The sequence below is a fragment of the Mustela nigripes genome, chromosome 7, assembly GCF_022355385.1.
Source record: "Mustela nigripes isolate SB6536 chromosome 7, MUSNIG.SB6536, whole genome shotgun sequence".
Taxonomy (NCBI): domain Eukaryota; kingdom Metazoa; phylum Chordata; class Mammalia; order Carnivora; family Mustelidae; genus Mustela; species Mustela nigripes.
Window position 1 is genome coordinate 94,876,109 of NC_081563.1, and position 23,678 is coordinate 94,899,786.

The following is a 23,678-nucleotide window of genomic DNA, read 5'->3' on the forward strand; positions in this document are numbered from 1 at the left end:
TGTCCTTTGAAATGACTTCAGTGATATGATTTCAAACGCATTAATTTCACACCGTCCACAGTAGGTAATGAAGATGCAAATTCGGGTCAGATTCACGGTCCGGAAAAACTGCAAATTAAGATGCTGTTGATTGATCCGCTGCCGGCTGTCTTAATCACCGTGATCAAAATCCAAAATATTAAGAAAAGGGGCCCGGAGGGATGCCTTTGGGCTTTTGACAAACCCTCGACCAAACTCGGAAGCCCAGCCTGCGCTTTTCCTAATCTTTTTCCAGGCAAAAGTCCCCATCAGCCCGCGTGGGGCTCGCAGTGTTTCTCGAGAGCTCTTCGACATCCCCCATCCCCCAAACCCACACCCACCACGACCCCGGGAACCGGTTTGGGCTGTCAAAACACGCGGCGGCGTGCTGAGTCCCAGTAACTCGCATGACGATTAATGAGCGGCTTGATAATTTAATATCGCGTGTGATTAAATTATAAGGCGTGGGGGAGGGGAGCTCTGAGCTCCGTCGCCGGCCAGGGCCGACGCCGCGGAGCCTGCGGGTCTTGGCTGAGTGCAAACCGCGCTCTTCCTTCGCTCAGTGCCTGGCAGGCTGGGCAAGCGGCGGGTCCGCGCCTTCCCAAGGTCAGTGGGCCTCGGGAGGGGAGGGCGGCGGGCTTGGGGTTTGGGGGGAAAGGTGGCTCGCAGAGCCGAAGTGGGAGGTACCGACACGGGGCAACTCGGGTATGAGCAGAAGAGCTGGGCGATCGGCTGGCTTTTCTCTCAGCAGAGGCGCGGAGGGGCCGGGCGACGGCCCCAGGCAAGGGAAGATCTCTTTCTTAAATCCCCTGTCCCTCTGGTACAGTGGTTAATGGAATCCTTGGGACCCCCGAGACCCCTAGAAACAGGGAGCTCCGGGGTCTGTGCCGGGCCCCCGCCCCCCGCGCGTGGACTTGGAGAGGGTTCCCCTGCAGGTGAGGAGGTGGAGGCCGCGTTGAGCCCCCAAAGCCCCTCTCCTCTGTCGCCTCAAACCCGGGTCCTGTCTCCCGCCGGGCGGGGTCCACGCCAGCCTAGGTTTAGGCACGTCGGGAGGAGAGAGGGAGTATAAAGCCACACAAGAGCCTGAAGTCTTGGGAAAGCGGACGGATGCTAACAGTCTCCGGGGTTCCCAGCTTGATTTATTGGGGAGTAGCGCGGGATTCCGAACTAAGCCCCTTTGAGGTTACTGGAAGGACTCCTTGCTGTCACTCCCTTCTCCTTAAAGGACCGCAGGCACGTTCGGGCGTGGCTACCCCTTTCTCTGGAAGTGTGAGCCGAGGTTTGGAGGCGAACGCCCCGCGTGGACCCGCGGGGGTAAAGGGGCCGGCTGCCCGCACAATCCCCGCAGCTATGGCGTAGTTCCTCGGCGGGAGAGGTAGGTGGCTGCTCCTGCTGCAATGCAGAGCGTAGAGTCTGCGCGGAGGACGACTGTGCTAGAGGGAGAACCCCCTCAGTGGGCCAGACCGAGCGTCGCCCCTTTGCGGTCCCATCGAAGGGCTTCATATTCAGCAAAGGGAGGGTAGGCCCCCGAGAGACGAGGATGTCCCTGAGAAGACCCTAGGAAACTGTTCAGACGCCGAAATGAAAACGCCAAATCCGGGCTCCGGAGGGTGGGTGTCCAAGCCATGCCCCGGACAGCCAGGAGGACCGGCAGGATTTTCAGCCAGGCAATGAATCCTGGAGGGGATGCCACAGGCTGAAACCAGGCCACCTGCCTCCCTTCAGCTAGAGGGCCCGGGAGAGCTCCAGGAATGGCGCGTCTGGTGTCTCGTGCTTTGCGCTCCAGGTGCCCTGGCAGAACCTCCCTCCAAGAAAGGGATAGGAGCTTCCTACGCCCTGTTCCTTGGATATGCAGGTTAACCACACTTCCTTGGCTTCTTTAAAAATTTGGAAGTAGCACCAAGCAAGGGGGGAAATCAGTAGCAACCAAATGGACTTGTAAACAAGGGTCACAGGATGGGGGATATATTATCTATATATGTATTATAAGTGTAATAAATGCATATATACATATATGCATATGTAATATGTGCATATGTTTGTATATAATATAGAAATATATAGTATATATTTTAATCATATATATATATATACCAAAGGAGACGATGAAAATGAACCTGCCTGAGCACAAACAAAATACAAATCTGTTCTAGGAGGCTTAGCCTGAAATACTCCAAACTAGCAAAGGGTGTAGGTAGGCTGTACCTACAAACCCAGGATATTTGGAACACACAAAATGCTCCTTAGGAAAAAAGTTTGAAGGGTGCGGTGGGGGAGGGGTGTTGGAAACACACCCAGAAGACTTCTTTCGCCCTTGGCCTGCGACTGTCCTTGGAAACGCCTGTAATCCCGGTGGCTTTGTTCCAGCCGAACTCCTCTCGGTCCAGGCTGGCAGGCTCTGAGGAGGAGGCCACCCCGTCAAGGTGTCTGAGTAATAAGTAACGAGGTTTCATAGGCAAGGATGCTGCCCTCCACCGCCTCTGTATCTGAGAATCACTCGGCAGAGAGGTAGCCCCTGCACGCTGGCACTGGACCCCCGCGTACTGCCACGCCCCAAAGCCAGATGCAAGATTGTGGACTGCCGCTTTTATCCCTGTTCTTAAAACATTCCTTAAGTTGTTCTTCCTCTGTGCCTTGCTCCGACACAAGCAGAACGCCTTTATCTGGTTTCCACCCCAAACAGCGGATGGGCCTACGGAGGACAATTTGAAAGCTCAGGGCCAACTTCTTCCTCCAAAAAGTGCCAGCTACCACGTAAATGACGGACGCCTCGTGGACACAATACCTTTCCCAGGAATTAAATCTGGGTTCCACAAATCGGACTGGGAAAGTCCTAGACAGAAGTGTGTCCTTGGAAAGAGGGACTCGAGGAACGTGTTGTGATGAGGGGCGCCAAGCTAGGTTTCCCAGATTGTTTTGTTAATCTCTAGGGTGACTAAAGGACACTACGCTACTGTGAGGGAGAGGGCAGGCTCCAATTTCTAACGACTCCCAAATTTGCAAAAAGGAGGAAGAGTCGTTTTCTTTCATCCACGAGATCACTCCTGTCTAATGATGTCGGACACCTGCAAAATGACGTCGAAATCGGTGGCGCATGGGGTGACATTGTTCATTCAACCTGCCAGGACGCGAGCGGTGCTGCCTTTTTCCTGCCTCCCGAGGGCGAGTTCGCGCATTGATTTCACCCCTCGCTCTCAGCCCTGCTGCCGAACACCATTTAGGCCAAGATCGGGTATAATGGGAAACACTATCAGCAGACAATTACCCTTTCAGAGGATTCACTTCTCCTCACAGACACTGTTATTTGAGAAATAGGATCATTTGATTTCATATTGCACTAAATAACACCCAGCCGGTTCAAATTGCCAGCTTCTTAAAAACCGCCCATTGGAATAAATTGCAGCAGCCTCTTTTGCTTTTCAGGGCAACATGATGGGCACCGGGCAGAACTTGTAAAAATAACTACAAAGCCAGCCCCGAGCTGCCGCTATTGGTGGGAACAACTCTGCCACCCGGCAGGCAAAGGCATTTAGCCATCCGGTTTCCTGCCACCGCCCCCTCCGCCCGCCAATTTAGGGATGGTTCAACCACTTGGCTTTGGGATTAAAATGAACAGCCCCAGCTGCCCGGAGAAAGCGCTTCCGGACACCGCGAGTTAGTGATGGGCAGAGAGAGGTGGGCGGGTGCACAAGGCACGGATTTAAGTGGGTGCGGCCGCGCTGCCTCCAGGGCTTTGGCGTCTGGAGATAGCCTAGGGTCTGGGGTTCGCATTCGGGGTGTGCGCCCTCCAGGTTCGCGGGTCTTGGGATCGCACCTGGAGCGTGCCACTGCCGCCGCGCTTTGCTTACCCGCGCGCGCTGCAGACCTGCGGGCCGCAGCACCTCGCTTCCCGCCCCCCCCCACCCCGACAGCCTCCTGACCTCAGCCCCCGCGCCAAGCAGGGAGCTGTGGCTCAAGGGCTCCGACTGGGGACAGAAACAGAAGAGAGCCTCACTGTGGCTTCAGCGAGGAGTCCAGAGGGTGAGGAGGAAGGAACACGGAGAAAGGGAGAGAGACGAGTTTGAGTTCGCTGCACACCCGCCCCCAGAGACGTTTCAGGACGAAATTAAGCTTTTTGAGATGGGCCACGAGCTGCGGTTTAATAGACACTGTTCAACTGGATGACAATTCTGCTCGATGGGAGCGTTTCACCCCAACCCTTTTGTGTACAAGATTTGACTCCTTGGTGCTTGTTTTATTTGTGCCAAGGGGCTGGGAGAATTTAAGACGGCCCAGGCATTGGCGAGTCTGTCTGTTGAAGTCTTTATTACATTTGTGCTAATGTATTTCACGAAGGCCGAATTAGATTCTCCCTCAGGTAAATTGAAGGCCGCATCCCGGGGACTCACCTGTGCACCCCGATTCCGGCCGTGAGCTGGAAGGACCCTTTAGTGGATCCCGAGCCCCGGAGGGAGTTAGTCTGGCCCTTTGGGGGACTGGGTGGGAGGCTTTTCCCTTCCCAGGCACTGGGAGGAGCCAGGGAGCAGGGGTTGTGGGCATGCGTCCAGAGGGAAGGTTACTGGCGCGTCGAATGAGAAACTAAATTCCTCTTGCTGGGTTTGGCGCAGACAGTAGGTCCGGGACAGCGTCTGGGGTTGAGGAGAAGGCGCGGGCGCCTGCCTTAGATGGGGTGATGGGGGTCTGAGCGTGCCGCACCCTCCACTTGGCCTTGGCCTTGCCCTGCGGAGCCTGAGCCTCGCTACCCTTTAGCATTTCGTCCCTTTCAGTCTTCTCCCCAGCAAATAAAAGAGCAGTCCCCGAGCCCCATGTGTGCGTACCCGCACCAGACCCTGGGCCGGGTTGAGCCTCGGGTTTTTGAAAGGTTGCCTCCCCCGCCACCGAGCCTAGGACGCGACCGCGATGCGCGATTTCCCAACCGCCAGCTTTGGCGCTGAGCGTCTGGATCCAAGGCCGGCCCGGGGTTGCCCACCGGAGCCTAGGCAGAGCCCCGGCGCCTGCAGCATCCAGGTCCCTACCCTAAGGCCCTGGCGTCCCCACCCCGCGTTGCTCTTTGCTCCAGCCCCTCGCACTCAGCGAGTTCTCTCCCAACTTCCCACTGCCTCCCGGTGGGGGCGCAGCCAAGGAACGCTTTTCTAGTTAAATGCCAAGCCCAAACGCCGCAGCTTTTCGAGGAGGTAGGAACAGGGTGATCAAATTCGGAGGAGCCGGAAAACATGTCTCGCCCGGCTCCAGTCTTTTCTGCGGGCGACAATGGAACCGCAGAGCTATCGGTGGAACCGCAGCGCCTCAGTCATCCCGACTCTGTCCGGGTGCTGGACACCCAGAGCAGGCGGAGGCCGCTGCAGCGGCTAGCTGCGTCTTAGGGTCCCCAAAGGGGATTCTTGGGGCAGTGTGGGTGGGCCTTTCCTCCTCACGCGCCTCTCTCACTTTCTTTCCAACCAGGGCCGTGGCAGCGCGTTCAAGGTCGGCCTCCAGCACACAGTAGAGAGCCTTGCGTTCTCTCTGTCCTGGTCTGGGAGCCCTAGAGAGAACCGGTTGTCGCAGCTCCTGTAAGCTTCGGCCTCGGGCTCTGGCCGTGGGTAGAATGTCATCCCCTTTGCTCACTATTCCCGCCCCCATCCCCGATCTCGATTCTGCAGTGCAGGCCCCCGCGCCACCCTCCCTCGCCCCTTCTCCCTCCACCTCGCCGCCTTTACCAGCGCTTTTTGTTCCCCTGCAGGATTCCCGGCCGAGGGGCAGTTACCGTGCTCTCCTCCGGTGGACGCTAATCAAGTAATTTCCCCATCCCAGCCCCATCAAATTGCTCTTTAGCTGTTGAACCGCGGAGTTTTGCTCGCCTTTTCACATGCTAATCACACCCATTCAGCGGCTCTCGGTGGGGCTGTTTGTCGCGGGATAAATCTTCTTGTTTGCCGGCTGCATGATTAATTGATATTGTTGTCTGGCTTTTGTGGGGGCCGCGAGGAGCTGAAAGGCGGCGCGTCGTGACTGCGCCGGGGGCCGCTGGCGACATCATCGGGCTGCCGAGGTCCCGGCGAGGTCGAGCCGGGGCTGATGACATTATGCGCCCGATTTGGTTTTCCTTATTAAAAGGATGATGAAAGACTCAGAGACCCCAGTTTTACAACCCACCAACAGGACTTGAAAACCGCACAGAGTTTAAGCCAGAAGCGCAGACAAAGCCCGGGCGTTTGCTTAATTCTGAGAAAAGAGTGGGTGTCACTTCTCCACGCAAGAGACAATTAAATCGCATTTCGGCCTACCCGGGATTTCCATAGGAGTTGAACGTGAGCGCGCAAAGCTGTGGTTTGTTTTTTCAAACAAAGATTTTTTTTTCTTTTTTTGAGAGCCGTGAGGGTTGTAAAGATGGGTCAAAACCCCTAAAAGATAAGTAAAGGGATGCAAGAGCTTAAAAGGAGACTTTGCAAGTTGTGGTCGAGGAAGCAGCGCAAAGGCGCTTCCTAGCCTGACTGCGGACTGCCAAGCGCGCGATATTTAGACCGAATCGCCCGCCACGAAGTAGCCAAGCGCCAACGCTCAGCTCTCTGGATCTCGAAGGCCGGCGACCGCCTGCCGGGCAATGTGTTATTTGCTGTGACCGGTCCCTGCTCTTTGCTGTAGTTTTCCACTGTCCGCGGGGTGTACAGTCAAACCAACAAATTCCTCCGTCCTCCGCACCGCTCCCTCCCCTGCGTCCTGGGGTTTTATCCCCTATGGACATCCCTGAAAACTTGGAGATTCAATTAAATAATTCCAGTTACGTGATGCTCCTACCGCCTGCTTATTGCAAATATTTCCTTTTTCGAGTTCTTAAAAAAAAAAAAAAAAAAAGCAAAGAGAAGAAAAGAAACTGTCGCCTTCGCTTTCACTGCGCGCGGGGTAATTGATAGGCGCCATCGGAGGTCAGAATTTGCATAAGAATTAAGAGCAGTAAATTAATTTAATATTCCATGCACATCTCCAATTATTCCTGGAGACCTTTGTCTCCGCGGCTGCCAGAGAGGGGATTCAGCTGCTCTTCAGCCAAACAACATCTGTGCGGTTAATAATTTGATAAACAGCTCATACAAATAGTTTCTGAATTATCTGGCAGCCCAATGACTATTCAGTTTGGAAACGTTTTGGCAGGGTCTCCCCCGCGTCCTCCGAGGGCCTCAGGCGTCCGCCCAGACAAATGTCTTCTTATCTTTTAAACATCAGCAGACGACAATGTGTACAATGAGTCATTATCATTAAGTAATAACCCTACCCCTTAAAAAAAAGAGAGAGAGAGAGAGAGAGAGAGAGAGAGAGAAAAGAAAAACGCCTGGGTCATCGCAGTGTCGGCAGGTCGTGTATCAAAGACCCTGAGATTAATAGACCTGTTGGGGAGGGGGTACTGAGTGAAGAACTGCTTGAAGGGAAGAAGATTTGGGTGTTGGGGAGGGCTTAATATCATGGATTGAAATTGCACCTATGTATGCAACTCTCTCCTGGAAGAGGAACATGATAGGTGGGTGAGAGGGAGACTAACTTTTCACTGGATCCTCTCTTGTACCTTTCAATTTTTCCCTTCATGCAGGTATTATTTATTCCAAAAATAAATACATAAAAGACAAATTGAATTATCAAAAAGCAGAGGTGAATTATTTTTGCTGCCTATAGCCCTTAACTGACATCTCCCCATTCCTCCATCCTACCCTCACCCTGCCCCCAGCCTGTGCCTCCCACCTGCATTCTGATACCAACTTCCCACAAAAGCAGAAGTATGTCAGCTAACATGTTGAGTTGGCCTCAGTTTGTAATGAAGCACTTGTACAATGATGCCATAATGTTGTCAAATACAGACCTGAATTTAGACACTTTTCCTTTGCCATTCCTGTCTCTACAGTGAAGATTTCACGGCTGCGATTATGTTCCTTTATCTTTCTGCCACCCATAGCAGAACCCTATTCCTGACATTAAGTCTACGAAAGAACCATTTGATCTTGAATGAGGCTCAGACTGCTCTAATTTTTGCAACCTGTGTGTTGCAGCTCTTTTGACAAGTCTGTGTTTACCCTGGAATTGTTCCGCTTCGACTTCACTATAACAGGATGTTCGACTGGGATCCTTATCTCTGTCTATACATTCCTACACGTTTGATGTATATACCTCACCCATTCAATATGTTTTCTATTTCCTATGCTTCTGACAATCAAGTACTTGAAGCCACTGAAAATTACCCTGAAGTTTTGAGTAGTGTCCAAGCAGCAATATGATCGAGCTTTGTCCTTGTACTCTAATGGGGTAGCACTAAGCTTTAAATACAGGCAAGCCCTTCAGACTACAGGTCTAAATATACAACTTTACAATGAATACAATGCTTGCCTGGCTCAATTGAAGAATTACTTTTTCAGAAAACAAGTCATTGTGTCACAAGAATGCAACAATAGCATTTCAATGAAGCACATTCATTTCTATTTTTAAAAAAATTCTTTTTGCATTTCATTAGGTTTTTTCCCTGGGCCTTGCAAGCTTTAAAAGCATACAAATCATCTCTGTTATTTATGATTAGGGGGTCTCTGTCTGCATCTTTTTATTAATTTCTGACTTTGATTCAGACTTCCAGTCAGCAGAGTAATTTGAAAACATTTCTTTTCTTAAATGGAACATTATCAATTCAATTGGGAACCATTCTAATTTTAAACACCAACATATTCCGTTTCTTAATCTGCTGTTCTGATGTTACTCATTTTTATGCACACAACCTATCCCCTTTGGCAGTAGTTCCTTTATGCTTGATATTTATCTTCTTACATTTGTTTGACTATTTTTCAAGGCAGTAGATGGGCAGAAAATGGCTATTAAACAATAAGGCAGGGAACTCTGATTATGTTTTTGCCTATGTAAGTAAAGCCACAGACCACTGAAATTTTGAGGCTGGCTTTCTTCCTTTCTCTCTCTCTTTCTTCTCCTCCTTCTCCCTCTCCTTGTTCTCCTTCTCCTCCTCTTCCTCCTCCTGCTCCTCCTTTTCTTCTTCTTCTCTGCCCACTCTTCCTCCCCCTCTTTCTCCCCTCCCCTCCTCCTCTTCCTCCTCTTTCTTCTTCTTCTTCTTCCTCTTCCTCCTCCTTTCCTCTCTTCTTCTTCTTCTTCCTCTTCTTCTTCTTCTTCTTCTTCTTCTTCTTCTCCTTCTTCTTCTTCTTCTTCTTAACTAATGAGCCCTCTCCAGAAAAGCCGTCTGGATACCATTGAAGTTGATGAGTTTGGAAGGATGATCTTGATAAAGGCTTGGCTTCTTGATGATTAAACACACATTTTCAGCACAGTTTCTTAAATGAGACTGAGGTCTGCATTGGAGGGAGGTTTGCTGAACACAACCAGAAATTATTGGCAAAAACAATCTAGAGTATCACTTTACTTTGTAGAGTTCAAATCAAAGGTAACTGCTACTCACATATACTTGCAATAAAAATATGAGAAATATGGTATTAGGTGATATTCAGTAACTTAAATGACACATACCCTGGGTATTTCCAACCTAATCATGAAAGAAAGAAACCTTCTCTCATGTGGAAAGTTATAGAATGGACAAGGAGCACAATAATGATTTTAAAAGTTACTATCTTCCTCAAGGATAAAAAGACTTTTGTTTTTAATTTGAAGGAAAGAACAGTGCAGAGAAATTTAAAAAAAAATTCTCCCAGTAAACAAATTCTTTCATTTCATTTGAAAAAATGAATGATTCTGGATTTTCCCTTTAAGAAAGACAATTTCTACATATGTGGCCATCTTGGACCCAAATCCATTAAAAACTGAGTTTGAAAAATATAGGCTAGCATGTAAAAGTTATAAACAGGATTCACTTAGATAAATCTGTCTCCTTTCATTCGCTCCTATTTTAATATTTAAATAAGCTGCGCTGGGATCCTGGATACTGGGTTCAAAAAGTTTTGGCCTATGGATAATTGCAAGCCACAGAAACAAGTCCCAATTCCTCAAAGATGACTGTAAAATGTCTCTGGACATCGTAGATGTCAACCAACTTCATGGTTCTTTCTTCTCCTTTTGCTCCCCCCAGGAATCATGATTACAATCAGCAGGTTGACCTTCACCTAACTCTAAGGACAATGTTCACACCATTCCCATTATAGATGTGTATGTTTTTTAAAGACTGTTCAGGAGCATGGCAGTAAACTAAAGTTGAAGAAGACAGTCGTTATTATATCTTTTCTTTTCCTTTTTCTTTCTTTTCTTTTTTTTTTTTTTCTTTTTTTTTTTTTTTTTTTTAACAAATGTGTACCAAGGGGCAACATGGGTTAAGTGTGAGTCTGGCTGGCTCTGTTTGAAAGAGAGGGTCATAGACAGTGGGGACTGTGGACACCCTGAGCCACCAGCTTTGGCTACAAAGTTCAATCCAGCAGTCTAGCGTAGACTGAACTTGAGAGGGGTTCCAAAGATTTATTCTGGTTTGCTGACTCTGTGAGGAGAGGAGATGGATCCTGCAGAATATCAGACTCATCAGCATGACATTTGAGACCTGCCACAGTCTGGTTGGAATCAACATTGGGGGATAAGGGAAAAAATGTTGGGCAGTAGCTAATGGTTCTATTTGTCCACTGTTGTACTGGCTCTGTGTACTTGGGCAATCACCTAATCTCCCTGTGTCAGGGACCCCTGTCCACCACTTCTCACCACCCAGTTACTCTCTTCTTGAAAAGCACATGCCTGCCCAGCTGGACTACATTTCCCAGCCTCCCTTGCAGGGGTGTAAACCCACATGACTAAGTTCTTACCAATGAAATGCAAGTAGAAGTGAAGGGAGTAATTGTCATCTCATACTTGCACCTTCCTGTTCTTTCTTGCTGGTTGGAAATGGTGCTAATGGAAGCCGCACTTAGAGGATGACAAAGCTCCCCCAATGACTCCTTGGAGGGGAGCCTGGGTGGCTCAGTCTTTAAGCATCTGCCTTTGGCTCAGGTCATGATCCCAGGATCCTGGGATGGACCCTGCATAGGGCTCCTTGCTCAGCAGGAAGCCTGCTTCTCCCTCTCCCACCACCCCCCTTTGTGTTCCCTCTCTCGCTTGTCTCTCTCTGTCAAATAAATAAATAAAATCTTAAAAAAAAAAAAAAGATGACTCCTTGGAGCAGAGTCTGTAGTTCCACCCTGGATTGTTACAAGGAGTGAAATAAAATATCTATTTTATTTGAAACAGTGCATATTTTAGTTCACTTTGCACTTTACCCAAAGTAAATCCATTCCCCGACTTTATTATTCTTAAATGTAAAACTGTGTCTTAGTTTGGGTTTCCCCCAAAGCAAGCATTTTATTGGGAAGTGATCTGAGGAAATGCCAGTTGAGGAGTGGGTTTGACAGACAGGAAAGGGAAGGCAGCCATTAAAGTAGACTTTGAAGCAAATTACCATTGTGAGCAACTGGGATTTAATTCTATTGAGGCAATTCTGGGAAGCGTTATAGAACACCTGCCTTAGAGTAAGTCCATCTGAGCTGGAGTATTGATACACCAACCCCCATCAGTCATTAGCTAAGGGTTAGTTTTCATAGGCATTATTTCCCCAGCACTTGTTTGGCCTGTTGCATAGGCAGAGTGGGCTTCAGGGACCAAAAAAAAAAAAAAAAAAAAAAAGCACCAAGGCAATGCAACGCAGGTGCTGGCGTTGGATATTGAGCTGGTAGGAACTGAAGTTAAGGGCAAAGGTCTACTGATAGGACACTGACCACATTTGCTACAGAGGGTGTTGGTGAATAGTCTTGAAGCTCCCCTTCCTACATTAAAGTTATCTGGACTCAGTTTTTATCAGTCTGTTCTTCTAGTTGCTAATCTGAAGTGCCTGCTCTAGTCAGACTGGTGTACTCGATTTAGGGCTCTCCAAATATCATGAGCATTTATTTTCCTATTTGTGCCGTCCTTTCATGGGAATGCATCTCATCACTTGCGTAGGCCCCTTTATCTTTACTACTTGAATAACCACCCTAGAACTTAGCAGCTTCTTTTTATTTTATTTTTTATTTATTTTAATTTATTATTTTTCAGAATTCCATGAGTCAGAAATTTGGGCAGGACTTACTAGGCACTTCTCCATAGAGTACCAGCTGGGCCTATTCATGTGGAACCACCGTGATGACCTCTTATCTTCAAGGGCCTCTCTTTGTGTGGCTGCTAATCATTCAGTAGTCCAGCCAGAACCTTCCTACAGGATGGCAGCTGGGCTCCATGAAAGAGGAAGGAGGAAGGGGAAGCTGCTAGTGCTTTTAAGGCATGTGCTCCCAGAAGTCTCAAAATATCATTCCATCTCATTCTATTGGTTAGAGCAGGTCACAGGGTCTGCCCAGGCCAAGGTGGGCATTAGACTTTTCCTCTTGGTGGGAGGAGCTGCATGTGTGTACAGGAATAGGAGGAACTGTCAGTGGGCTGATTGAGATACTGTTCATCATGCCTACCCACTCCTTGGGCACTTATTCAATTCCCCGAGACATACTCTTATCCTCCCTCATCTAGAAAGCCTTTGCTGCCACATTAGTTCACTAAGGTCTTATAGCCTCATCTGAACTCTCTAGGCACCTCTTATTACACACATTTCTTATTTTGTCTTTAGTCACTTGTTGTCTTGTAACGCTTTGTTACTATCTGTTCTTGGCTCTTTGAGGGTATAAATCCATGTTAGATTTCCTACATTTTGTACAGTGTGGGAATACAGTGTGTATCTGTGCAAAAACAAAGGAAGGGGCATAGAAGTAAGGGCTGGGTAGAAGGAGTGACCAGCATACATATACTCCCGGGCTAAGATGTAGATCAGTAGGTCATTTCTAGTAGATTTCTCTGGAGTCCTCAACGGTATGCTCTGAAAATCAAATAATTCTGAAATCCTCTGAGGCTAAGTGAGGCTTAGGGGGCACACATATCCACATACAGGAATGTCCATGTTTGTGACTGGAATAGATATCCTGGAAGGCTTCCCCATCCCAAACACTGTTCCTCTGACATGATGATTCTCTTGTGTCAAACTTAGCCCTCTTTTAGAAGGCAAAGTACTACCTGATGGAGGTGGAGTGAGAAAGAGGGGGAGGGAATTTAAATCCCTTAGTGATAAATTAACTAATAAGAGAACTGTTTCTTTTTCTCTCAACAGAAGGAACTGGGGCAGCTCCAGCGTGCTGGAAGATTAGAGCTCATAGAGGCTGAATGAAGGAGAATTGAGGAAGAGAGGTCCTGATGGATAAGAAGTCTCTATTTTCAGCCAGGCCGGTTGTCCAAGAGACATTCAAAATAATGCATTGCCCTAGGCATTAGAAGGTGGCTAGCGTTCTTCTGGACAATAGGAACAAATGGAAACATGGGCCAAGAGAAGATTCTGGAACTCTTGCCCATGTTTTTGTGGGTTTGTAGTCAGTGAATGAACATCCCTCCAGTCTCTTGGATTCAGTCTCTTACACTGCGACTAGGCCCTTTGTCACTATGTGTCCAAAGGCGGAGTGAGCCGTGGGAAACCTGGCCCATGATGTCCACAGGAAGTGAATTGAGAGTTGTTTTCTTTTAACAGAATCACTAAGGGAAGTTCAACAGACAACTGGGATGAGTATGAGAGTAAAAGACTGACGCTTCCTCTGTTGCTCCTAGTGACAAGTGGGGGTATTTCTATAGCTCCTGAATATGTTCTCCCTGCAACCCCCACCCTACCTTTTAATTAAATGCCCTTAATTGCCCTTTTGGATCAAAACTTTCTTTATTGTGGCAGTCAAAGTAGGCTTGCTTTAGCTCACTTCATGGCTAAAGATATCAGATGTGTAAAAGATGATGGGTTATACACATTTTCATGATGAGCAGCTCTTTGTGTGTTGAAGTTAGCTAGCATGCAGAAAATGCACTTTGCTGGGCTCCTGGAAATGTTTAATGGATGTTGGCTCTAAGAGAGGCAAAATGTAGCATGGGTTCTGCTACAGGGCACACTTGGGTTTTAATTCTCCCTCTGTCACTAGCCTTGTGACCTTGAGCACATTTGAAAACTCATTTAGATGTGTGAAAAGTTGTCCTCATCTGGGAATTGAGAACAGCAGTACCTAAGTCATGGGGCTGTTACATTCAATACGAAGATATGTGCTAGGTTTTTATAAAGTTCACTGAAACAAAGTTGTATTTAATAAATGAGTTTTAAAGCAAGGTTCTTTTTTTTTCTCCCTCTTAGAAGGCTGTACCTCCAATTTCCCTTTTCTCATTTTACCATTCTGCATCCCCACCCCACCCCCTTCTACCCCACACCCTTCTCTGAGTCTACCAGTTCTCTGTATTTATGAGTCTATTTCTGCTTTTTTGTTTTTTTAGGTTTTGTGTATAATTAAAATCATAGGATATTTCTTTCTGTTTCTGATTTATTTCGTTTAGCATAGTACCCTCTAGGTCCAACCATTTTGTCACAGATGACACCATTTTTCTTTTATATATATAAATACATACTATATATATATATATATATATATATATATATATTCTTTATCCATTCATGTATGGCTGGATGCTTGGGTTGCTTCTATATTTTGGCTATTGTAAGTGATGCAGCAATAAACACAGAAAGGCATGTAACTTTTTGAACTGATATTTTCATTTTTGTGGAATCAATGTATCACATGGTATTTCTATTTTTAATTTTTTGAGGAACCTCCATTTTCTATAGTGGCTGCACCAAGTTACACTCTCACCTAGAGTACACAAGCATTCCCTTTTCTCTACAGCATCTCTAACACTTGATATTTCAAGCCTCTCTTTCTGTTAGTTACAATTTGATCATTTTACCATATCACCGTTCTGGCGGATTTTGTGTTTGCATTTTCCACTGACCCTCAGAAATTCTCAAAGGCATGCATCCTTAAAACAGAGAAGAAATCCAGAGGATCCAAGATTACCAGCTATCCTGTTACTTGAAGGGAATCTTTTGTTTCCAGTTTGGGGGATTCATGGAGATGAGGTGTTAAAGCCATAACAGTGAGATATTCTTTTTGATGGTTGAAATAATAGATGATCTGTTTATAACAATTGACAGAAACCCCTGGATGGAGCTCTTCCTTCTGCTCAGAACATTCAATCCCAGATTGCCCATTGACAGGGAACTCCTACTGCTTCATTGTTATGATTTCTTATAAATGTGTAAAGAAACCCTTCCATTTTGGATGGCCTCTAGTTATTAAGAGTCATCCTTTCTGGCATTTGCTGAATCCCAAAAGCATTGAGACTTGCTTCTCAGATGGGAGACTTGGGAAACGGTCCTGCTTGTTCCATCTTTATCCTTGACCAAACTTCTCCATATGCAATCATGTCTCAAAAAAAGAAGAAGAAAAAAAGCAAGAGTAATCCTTCCTATCATCTTCTCATTTTCCAAAGGCCATTTGTTGGTTGATGACACTACAGAATTTGCAGTGTCCTTAAACACTTGGTGGAGCAAACATCTCTCCATTGACTCTTTAATTTGGTTGAAGCACCCTGATGAGGGGTCTTTATTTAGCCTTTTCATTGAGTTATTTGTCAGAAAGCAAGGGCCCAGGGATTTCAGAACAAACAAAAAGAACTCAGTAACTTTCTAAGACTCTGCTCCAAAATCCAAAGGAGGAAAAAAAATGCCTGGAGAAATTAATTTAAAGATAAATATCAGACAGATCTGGGAAATTGCTGGAAATGAACATACTTACAGATGTCACCTTTCCGAAGGCAGTTAGATTCTTGAATTTCATTTCCTTCATTACACTTTGTGCCCATCGCCAGGATGTATCCTTCCAGGATAAGTAAAGGCAAATTTCTTGGCATTTGCTTTACATCCCCCACTGGAAAACTCATTAAAGAGTCATTCCTGATGGTGACTGGAGATGTAAATGAAATGGCCTCCTTTTAGTATTTAGTTGAGTTGGCCTAAATATCTGGCGGTCATTAAAACTTCCCCAAGCAGCATTCATAATAATAAACCAAAGTTGCCAACTGGTGACATCATTAAAGCTCTTGTCAGTAGTCACCATTGGAGGGGAAATGGAAATCAGGTTGCATCAGAACGCATACACTTCCAAACCATGGCTTCAGCTCCAGTTTTTGGGGCAGAGCATAGGCTCCCAAGTCTCTTTACTGAGTTTTTAATCAAGTTGCTATTCCACTCTTTCTTTTATGGAGCCATAGAAGTGTCTGTAATGAAAGATTAAAATGGTCCTGTGCAGTGGTTTGCAGTGGCTATGCCCAAATAAAATATGACAGCTCTCTCATAGGGCCTATATGTAAGCAGAGGGAGCTCCCTAACAAGCCGAATTACGCCCTCAGCCATGCATACTGATTGCAAATTGTGTGGGTTCTCCTGGATGCCATAAAAAAAGAGAAAATGGGTGTGTGTGTGTGTGTGTGTGTGTGTGTGTGCGCGCGCGCGCGGGCGCACGCGTGAAAGAGATTTTTTTTTTCTCCCAACTGATTATGAACCTCACCCACAGCAAGCAATGGAGAAACCACGTTCAAATTTCCTGTAGCAGAGGACACACACACACACACACACACACACACACTTACACACTGACAGGCTAATGGCTACTTTCCCAAAGAGTGGTTAGAAAGAAGTAGTAAATGGGACTGTGTTGATGCCGTGAGAAGACCCGGGCAAAGATCAAGATACCCAGCAACATATCGGATAACACATAATTGGCGGGTCACAGCCAAATGAGTGTAGTCATGCATCGCCGGGCAGGCCTTTGCCGGTGATAAAGACACTTGTAAACAATTCAGTCCCAGAACATGGCAATAATATGTTGATCCGGCGTGTAATGAGGTGTCCCTGGAATCAATAAGCAGTCCTGGAGAGCAGGGAGCAAGGGCAGTGGCTGTCTTTTTGATGACCTTTCCTCACCACCGAGGACCCCATCTCCCCTGAAGAGGACTTTTCTCATTTTGCAGCCGGCTCCGAGTGTCAGAACTTCCATTCGCAGCCGGCAAATGAACAGCCAGGCCCTGCATGCTAATGAAGTCCGGGCTATTTTGCACCTTTTCATCCGCACATTATGCTCTTGACTCTGGAGAAGGTGGGAATTAGGCCGGACCCCGGTGTCAGACTGCCTGATGGCTCGGCTCCGGAAAACTGGTAATTGAAGCTGATGACTGATGCGAGGGAGGCCTGAATTTGGAAATAAACAGTTTCAAGCACTGCATGTCATTTCTAGAGAGACTGCTGCGAGAATGGAAATGAGCTCTGTTTCTTGAATCTAATGCAGTTTCACAGCGGGAAAAACACCGTCTTTTAGACAACAATGCCAGTCATTAAGATTTAAATGTTCTGGCGATAATAGAAGCACTGGCCTCCCTGTTCACAAACAGCACTTATGTAAATGTCTTTCAACACCCAGATCTACATTTAATCCACGCCCAAGAAGATAACTGTGTCGGAAAGCGGAAGCAAATGCAATTCTTAGTCTATAAATATCATTCATAAGGAGAGAGAGGAAAACACTAAAATTGTTTGCCGACATGTCACAGAGCCCGGCCTGTCAGCGCGTGGGGAACTGCGACTCCCTGTCGGAACAATGAGAAGACGTCTGGAAGTGTCCAATAAAACACCCGGAAGCCACACTTTTACTGGTTCTTTGTGCATCGCTGCATTTCCTTCCAGATACTTTCACCCCCCCACCCCCGTCCTAGCCTTTCATATCTAAGTGGCCCCAATATTTCCCAGCTTAGATGCAGAATCTGTATGTGGAGAGAAGTCCAAATCTGGACCCATTCGTTTGTAATCTTTTAAAAGAAGTTCCTTCATCGGGTATTTATTTCATTTTCTAGTCCCATCCCTGGGTTGTCACAAAACCCCAGACCAAACATGACATACTATTTTATCCCCTCTCCCCAGTCTGGCCAGATTAATCGGACATTGTGTTGCTTATGCAAAAAGGAGAGCTCATAACCCACACACAGCCTTTTGTGTTTTAAGAGGTTTAAAAAAATCATTTTTTACTAGCATCCCTCCAGCCCAGTTTTTCCTGTGCAGGTGAGACACCTTCAGGGAGAAAATTATGAGCCTGGAGAAGAGGAGAATGAGGCCAGGGGTATTTATCATGGCTGGCCGGAGTGATTCATGAATAACCATTGGTTTGCTCTTTTCTCAATTCTCTTCCCTACCAGAAGTGAGATTTTGATACTTCGGGCCTTTTTCAATTTAATGGTGACATACAGGATTCTCACAGGCAGGCTTTGGTTTGTTACGACATCAAGGATATCAGCACAACTTGAGAGAAGCCGAAGACGGCTGGGGTGTTATTGTCACTTCAGTTTAAAGGTAGCAAACCTATCTCACAAAGGATCAACACTGAATTATTTCAACATTTCAAAAATATAGATAAGCAATGCATTTCTAATAGCGTACTTGGGGATACTAGATAGATCAATGAATATTCAGCAATCCTTTGCATGAAATCTATGAAACTCAATGAGAAAAAGGATACATTTTAAAAACACACACATACTGGCACACCTACCCCTCACTGTGACAATGTCCCTGTGTCTCATGGGGTCTCCCACAACATAATGGCTAGAAAAGAGGGAGAAAATTGGGGTCACTAAAATGGGATAATGATAACTGCAAGGCTTTCTGAGCATGGTGTACACGTACACCGGGGATTCAGTTTTTATACAGTGATTCTTTCCGTGGCCAGGGTGGCATTGATTTTTTGAAAAGCTTTTATGTGTATTTCCTCACTGGACTCTCATCACAAACCTATGGCATAAAGTTTTATTTTATTAACATGTAAGAAAAGGGAGCTAAGAGGAATGAGATGATTTTTCTAAGATCACACAACAAATAGAGTAGTAAAGCCAGGATTGGAACTTCTGTTTTTAATATCTGCCATGTTGTTCATTTCTCTAAGTCCATGCTCCCCTGTGTAGACACCACCAGTAAAGGAAGTTATGTAGTATTTGGCTATTTGTACTTTCATTTTTCACAAGCACTACCTCTTCTGCTGCTGTTATGAAGTTGACATTGTTCTGATGGAGAAACAGAACAGAGGCCAGGTGTCCCGAGGAAGAATAACCAAGAGCAAGATTTTTGCCAGGCTTTAATGGCCACCGGAGGTGACTGTTATACAGTGAAAGCATCCTTTTGTGTGGAGAGCATTGCCTGGATAAAAAAAGCAGTGAATCAGCATAGATTAAGGGTCACGATCATGGACTTGGCTTTGGTTCAAATCCTGGCTCCATCACTGTCTCAGTAGTAACAGAAAAGCAGAGTGGGGCATTTCTCATTCATGTGACAGGAATTCCGGAAGGAGGTAGTCGAGGGTGTCTAGGGTGGAAGAGAACAGGCCTGTGACACTATCAATAGCCCGCATTCCTATTGTCTCCCTGTTCTACCCTCTGGGACTTCATTTCCATCTCAAGTTTGCTTGGGGCCAATGTCATGGCTCTACAACTTCAGTCATCACATTTTAAGGGGGAAGATGGGAAGAGAGCAAGGCAAGGCGTCAGATGGTCATTGTCCTTTCAAGGAGCTTCACAGGAAGCACCTCTACCCCTAAACTGCATCTATAGCTCATCTGTAAGAGCTTTCACATGGCTATGTCTACCTACAAAGAAGGCTGGAAAGGGGATATTGGAAGCTGACAAGCTGCTGCTCCCTCCACAGTCTGGGTTCTCTTACTGAGGAATAAGAGAACAGATACTGTGTAATTAATGAGAAGGAGCTCGCTGCCATCAACACTTACTAGATGTGTGAATACAAGCTAATCTCAGTTGACTTACCTGCCACTTAGGAAAAAATAGTGGCTTCTTCCTCACTACTATACCAGGGAGGGGTTGTGAGAATAAGTGAAATATTTTGCATGAAGTACCCATTGCAGTCCTAGGCAGATAAATATTAGGAGACAGTGATCTAAGAAATGAGGTCCTCAAATATGCTCAGCTTTTCTGCAGATTTTGGAAATGCAAATTAAAATCTCAATAGGACGTCATGTTTCTCTCCCTTCTAATTGACAAAAATTAAAATAAACAATAATGTACACTGTTGGCAAGTTTATGGGGAAATGGGCACTTGTAAGCTACTAGAGAGATAATTGGAACAATGGTTTGGAGGGCAATTTGGCAGCAGTCCTCCTAGGAATCCACCCTAGGGAAATACTTGCGCAAAAGTATAAGGAGACCTGTCTGACAATGGTCACTGAAGTACTGCTTGGATTAGCAAAAAAAAAAAAAAAAAAGAAAAAGAAAACAAAAAAATCCAAAAAACCCCCAAAGAAACAGCAAAACTAAACATATCCAAAAGAGGAATGTTTAATTGAACTGTAGTGCATTCATACCAAGGCCCACTATGCAGAAAATTTAGAAGAAAGAGGAAGATCTGTGTGTAGGTAGTGACAAGGAAAGAGAAAAGGGAAGAAATGTGAAGATTTTTTTGTTTGTTATAAAGATTTTATTTATTTATTTATCAGAGAAAGAGAGACAGAGCACAGGCAGAAGTGGTAGGCAGAAGCAGAGAAAGAAGCAGGCTCCCTGCCCAGCAAGGAGCCTGATGTGGGACTGGATCCCAGGACGATGGGATCATGACCTGAGCCAAACGCAGCCACTTAACTGACTGAGTCACCCAGGCATCCCTGAAGACGTTGTTCAATGAAAATAGTAAGTTACAAAATGACATGTAGAATATAATGTCCTATATTTAAGTCATTCTATACTGCACTCTAAATCTCTCTTTTCTGTTTCTCTCTCTATGTCTATATCTATCTATCTATCTATCATCTATCTCTCTATCTCTCTATATATACTGTTGGGTTGGTGGCTCCCGGAGTGCAGGAGGAACAACAGAAATGATCGCTTGGGCCGCCATCCTCCAGCCCCCTCTCCCCCCTTCCTCAACCTGTGACTCTCCCGCCAAAAGGATGTATAACCCGATACCTATGCTGGAAACAGAAGTATTAGGAACCCCCACCCCATACCCTCCTGATCACCAAATACCATACCATATATGGATGTGAGCCCATGCCCTGCCTTGGCTGGATAAAAGACCCCCCGCCACTTCCCTCCCAGTGTGTCTTCTCCAACTCCCCTTTCCAGAGTCACAGAATCTCGCTGGAGGGTGCCCACCTCCTCCCGGCGCGACTTTCCTGGCTCGCCTTCACCTGAGCCCTGAAACTTCGCCGGAGAGTGCCTTTGATAAATCTTGCCTTGCACCCACCTTGTCTGGTGTCATGTTTACCTCGCCTGTGAAACTTTGCATATACTATATATATGGATATTGTTATATATAGGCATACATAGGAATACATATGTAGATACTTATAATTGTGTAGCTAGTGGTCTAGAAAAGAATACACCCAACATTGATCACTTCTTGACTTGGAAAAGGGAAATGGTCAAAGAAACTTAATCTTTAGCTTCATCTGTAATGATTTACTTAAATGATATTTTAGGGGAGATACAGTATACTTTATTGATGGTACCTGATAAGGTAGGGGTTCCCAAGCCCCTTCCTTTCTTCAAGGGGTCTGAGATGGAAACTGTGGAGGTCAAGAGATTCTCAGTGTATTGGGGGATGAATTGAGGCAAGTACTCCCCTGCAGCTGAGGACCTCTCTCTTCCTCTTGCTCTTACTAAGGCTGGTGGTCCAGGGGGCTTTCTTACTCCTTGGAGGCCATGTGGACCATAATGTCCACCTTCTGGTTGCTATAACTAAATTCATTGTCATACCAGGAAATGAAGTTGACAAGGTGGTCAATGTAAGCAATGTCAGCCCAGCATTGAAGGAGGAAGAGTAGGTGTCACTGTTAAAGTCACAGGAGACAATCTGGTCTTCAGTGTAGCCCTGCATGCCCTTGAGGGGCCCTCTGTTGCCTGCTTCACCACCTTCTTGATGTTGTCATATTTGGCAGCTTTCTCCAGGTAGCAGGTCAGATCCACGACTGACACATTGAGGGTGGGGACTCAGAAGGCCATGACAATGAGCTTCCCATTCAGCTCAGGAATGACTTTACCTAAAACCTTGGCAGTGCCAAGTAGTAGGGATGATGTTTGGGGCAGCCACTCAGCCACTACACCAGTTTCCAGTTTCCTAGAGGGGCTTTCTATGGTCTTCTGGGTAGCAGTGATTCCATGGACTGTGGCCATGAGTCCCTCCATGATGCTGAGGTTGTCATAGATGACCTAGGTCAGAGGGGCCAAGCTATTGGTGGTGCAGGAGGCATTGCTGACAATCTTGAAGGAGCTGTCATACTTTTCATGGTTCATGTTCTTCACAAACATGGGGGCATCAGCAGAATGGGCAGATATGATGACCTTGGCTCTACCCTTCAAGTGAGCCCCAGTGTTCTCCATGGTGGTGAAGACCCCAGTGGACTCCACAACATACTCAGCACCAGCATCACACCTTTTGATGTGGGGATCTCACTCCTGAAAGATGGAGATAGGCTTTCCACTGATGACAATTTTCCTTTTCTCAGCCTTGATTGTGCTATGGAATTCGCTGTGGTTGGAATCATACTAGAATATGTAGGCCATGTAGTTAAGGTCTATGAAGAGGTCATTCATGGTGACAATATCCACTCTACCAGAATGGTAGGCAGACCTGGTAACCATGTGCCCAATAAGGCCAAATCCATTTACTCTAACCTTCACCATCGTGTTTTGGGACACAGCTGACACTGCACCAGAAAATGCAGTTGTCTACTGAACAGGGAAGAGCAGAAATCCATGATCTTTATAAGTGTACATTTTTATTGTAATATTATTGGGAGGCAATTTTCCATGGGTCTCGTATTTATACTTTATGTCTTATGGGTATAGACACCAACACCTTTTTTTCCAGACTATCTGTTCAAGGATGTCTGTACAGCAAACAGTTTTGGAAGATAGGGACGGTTGCTTTCTGAGACAAGGATAGGTTTGTCTGCTGGCCAATGTAGTAAAGATAATGCCCCCCTCTGGGACAAAGTTTGAGCAGTTTGCTTGTAGTCCCTTTAAAAGATTGAGATTTCCTAAGCCTAAGGTCACTCAGGTCTGTTGCAAACCAAGTGTGTGTGCTGCATCCACCTGTGCTCAACCCCATGTCACCCCCTTGGCACTTAGGAGTCAAAAGGAACTCATGCAAACACAAAGCTCATAATTTCTGGGAGCAACAAAGTCCTTTGTCTCTGACCTGGGAGTCTTATGTCTTCCACTGACATCCATGAGATTGTGGCAGGCTAAAATCTCAGCATGTTTACAATGTAGTGTAAATACTGAATAAGTGGACTCACATGTAACCAGCACCAGATCCAGGAAAAGACCATCACTAGCATTACAAAAATCTTCTTGATGTATCCTTCAGTCAATATCGTCCCAAGGGTAACATGCTCTTATCTAGGGCATGGATTAATTTTTACCTGTTTCGAGTTTTACATAAATGGTATATATTCTTTTGTGTACATTTCTTGCAGTATTATGTTTATAAGATTTATTCACCCATTTTGTTACAGGTAGTTCATCATTATCATTGCTGTGTCAGTAAACCACAATTTACATATCTATTTTTAAAAAAGATTTTATTTATTTGACAGAGAGAGCGAAAGCAGGAACACAAGCAGGGGGAGTGGGAGAAACAGGCTTCCTGTAGAGCAGGGAGCTTGATGTGGGGCTTGATCCTAGGACCCTGGGATCATGACCTGAGCTGAAGGCAGACACTTAATGATTAAGCCACCCAGGTGCCCCCA

At 46.1% G+C, this 23,678-nt stretch overlaps 1 long non-coding RNA gene and 1 pseudogene across 2 annotated transcripts; one reads left to right on the plus strand and one right to left on the minus strand.

Moving 5' to 3' along the window:
* The first annotated feature begins 451 nt into the window (after positions 1–451).
* LOC132022649 (uncharacterized) lies at positions 452–13,958 on the plus strand. Of its 2 annotated transcripts, none has more exons than XR_009405660.1 (3): positions 452–624; positions 1,244–1,393; positions 13,130–13,958. It is a non-coding gene; the product is annotated as an uncharacterized LOC132022649 (long non-coding RNA). The 2 variants fall into 2 exon arrangements; XR_009405661.1 differs by lacking the exon at positions 13,130–13,958 and adding an exon at positions 5,738–6,378.
* Positions 13,959–21,611: 7,653 nt separating this feature from the next.
* Positions 21,612–22,608, minus strand: LOC132022650 (glyceraldehyde-3-phosphate dehydrogenase-like; annotated as a pseudogene).
* Positions 22,609–23,678: the final 1,070 nt, after the last annotated feature.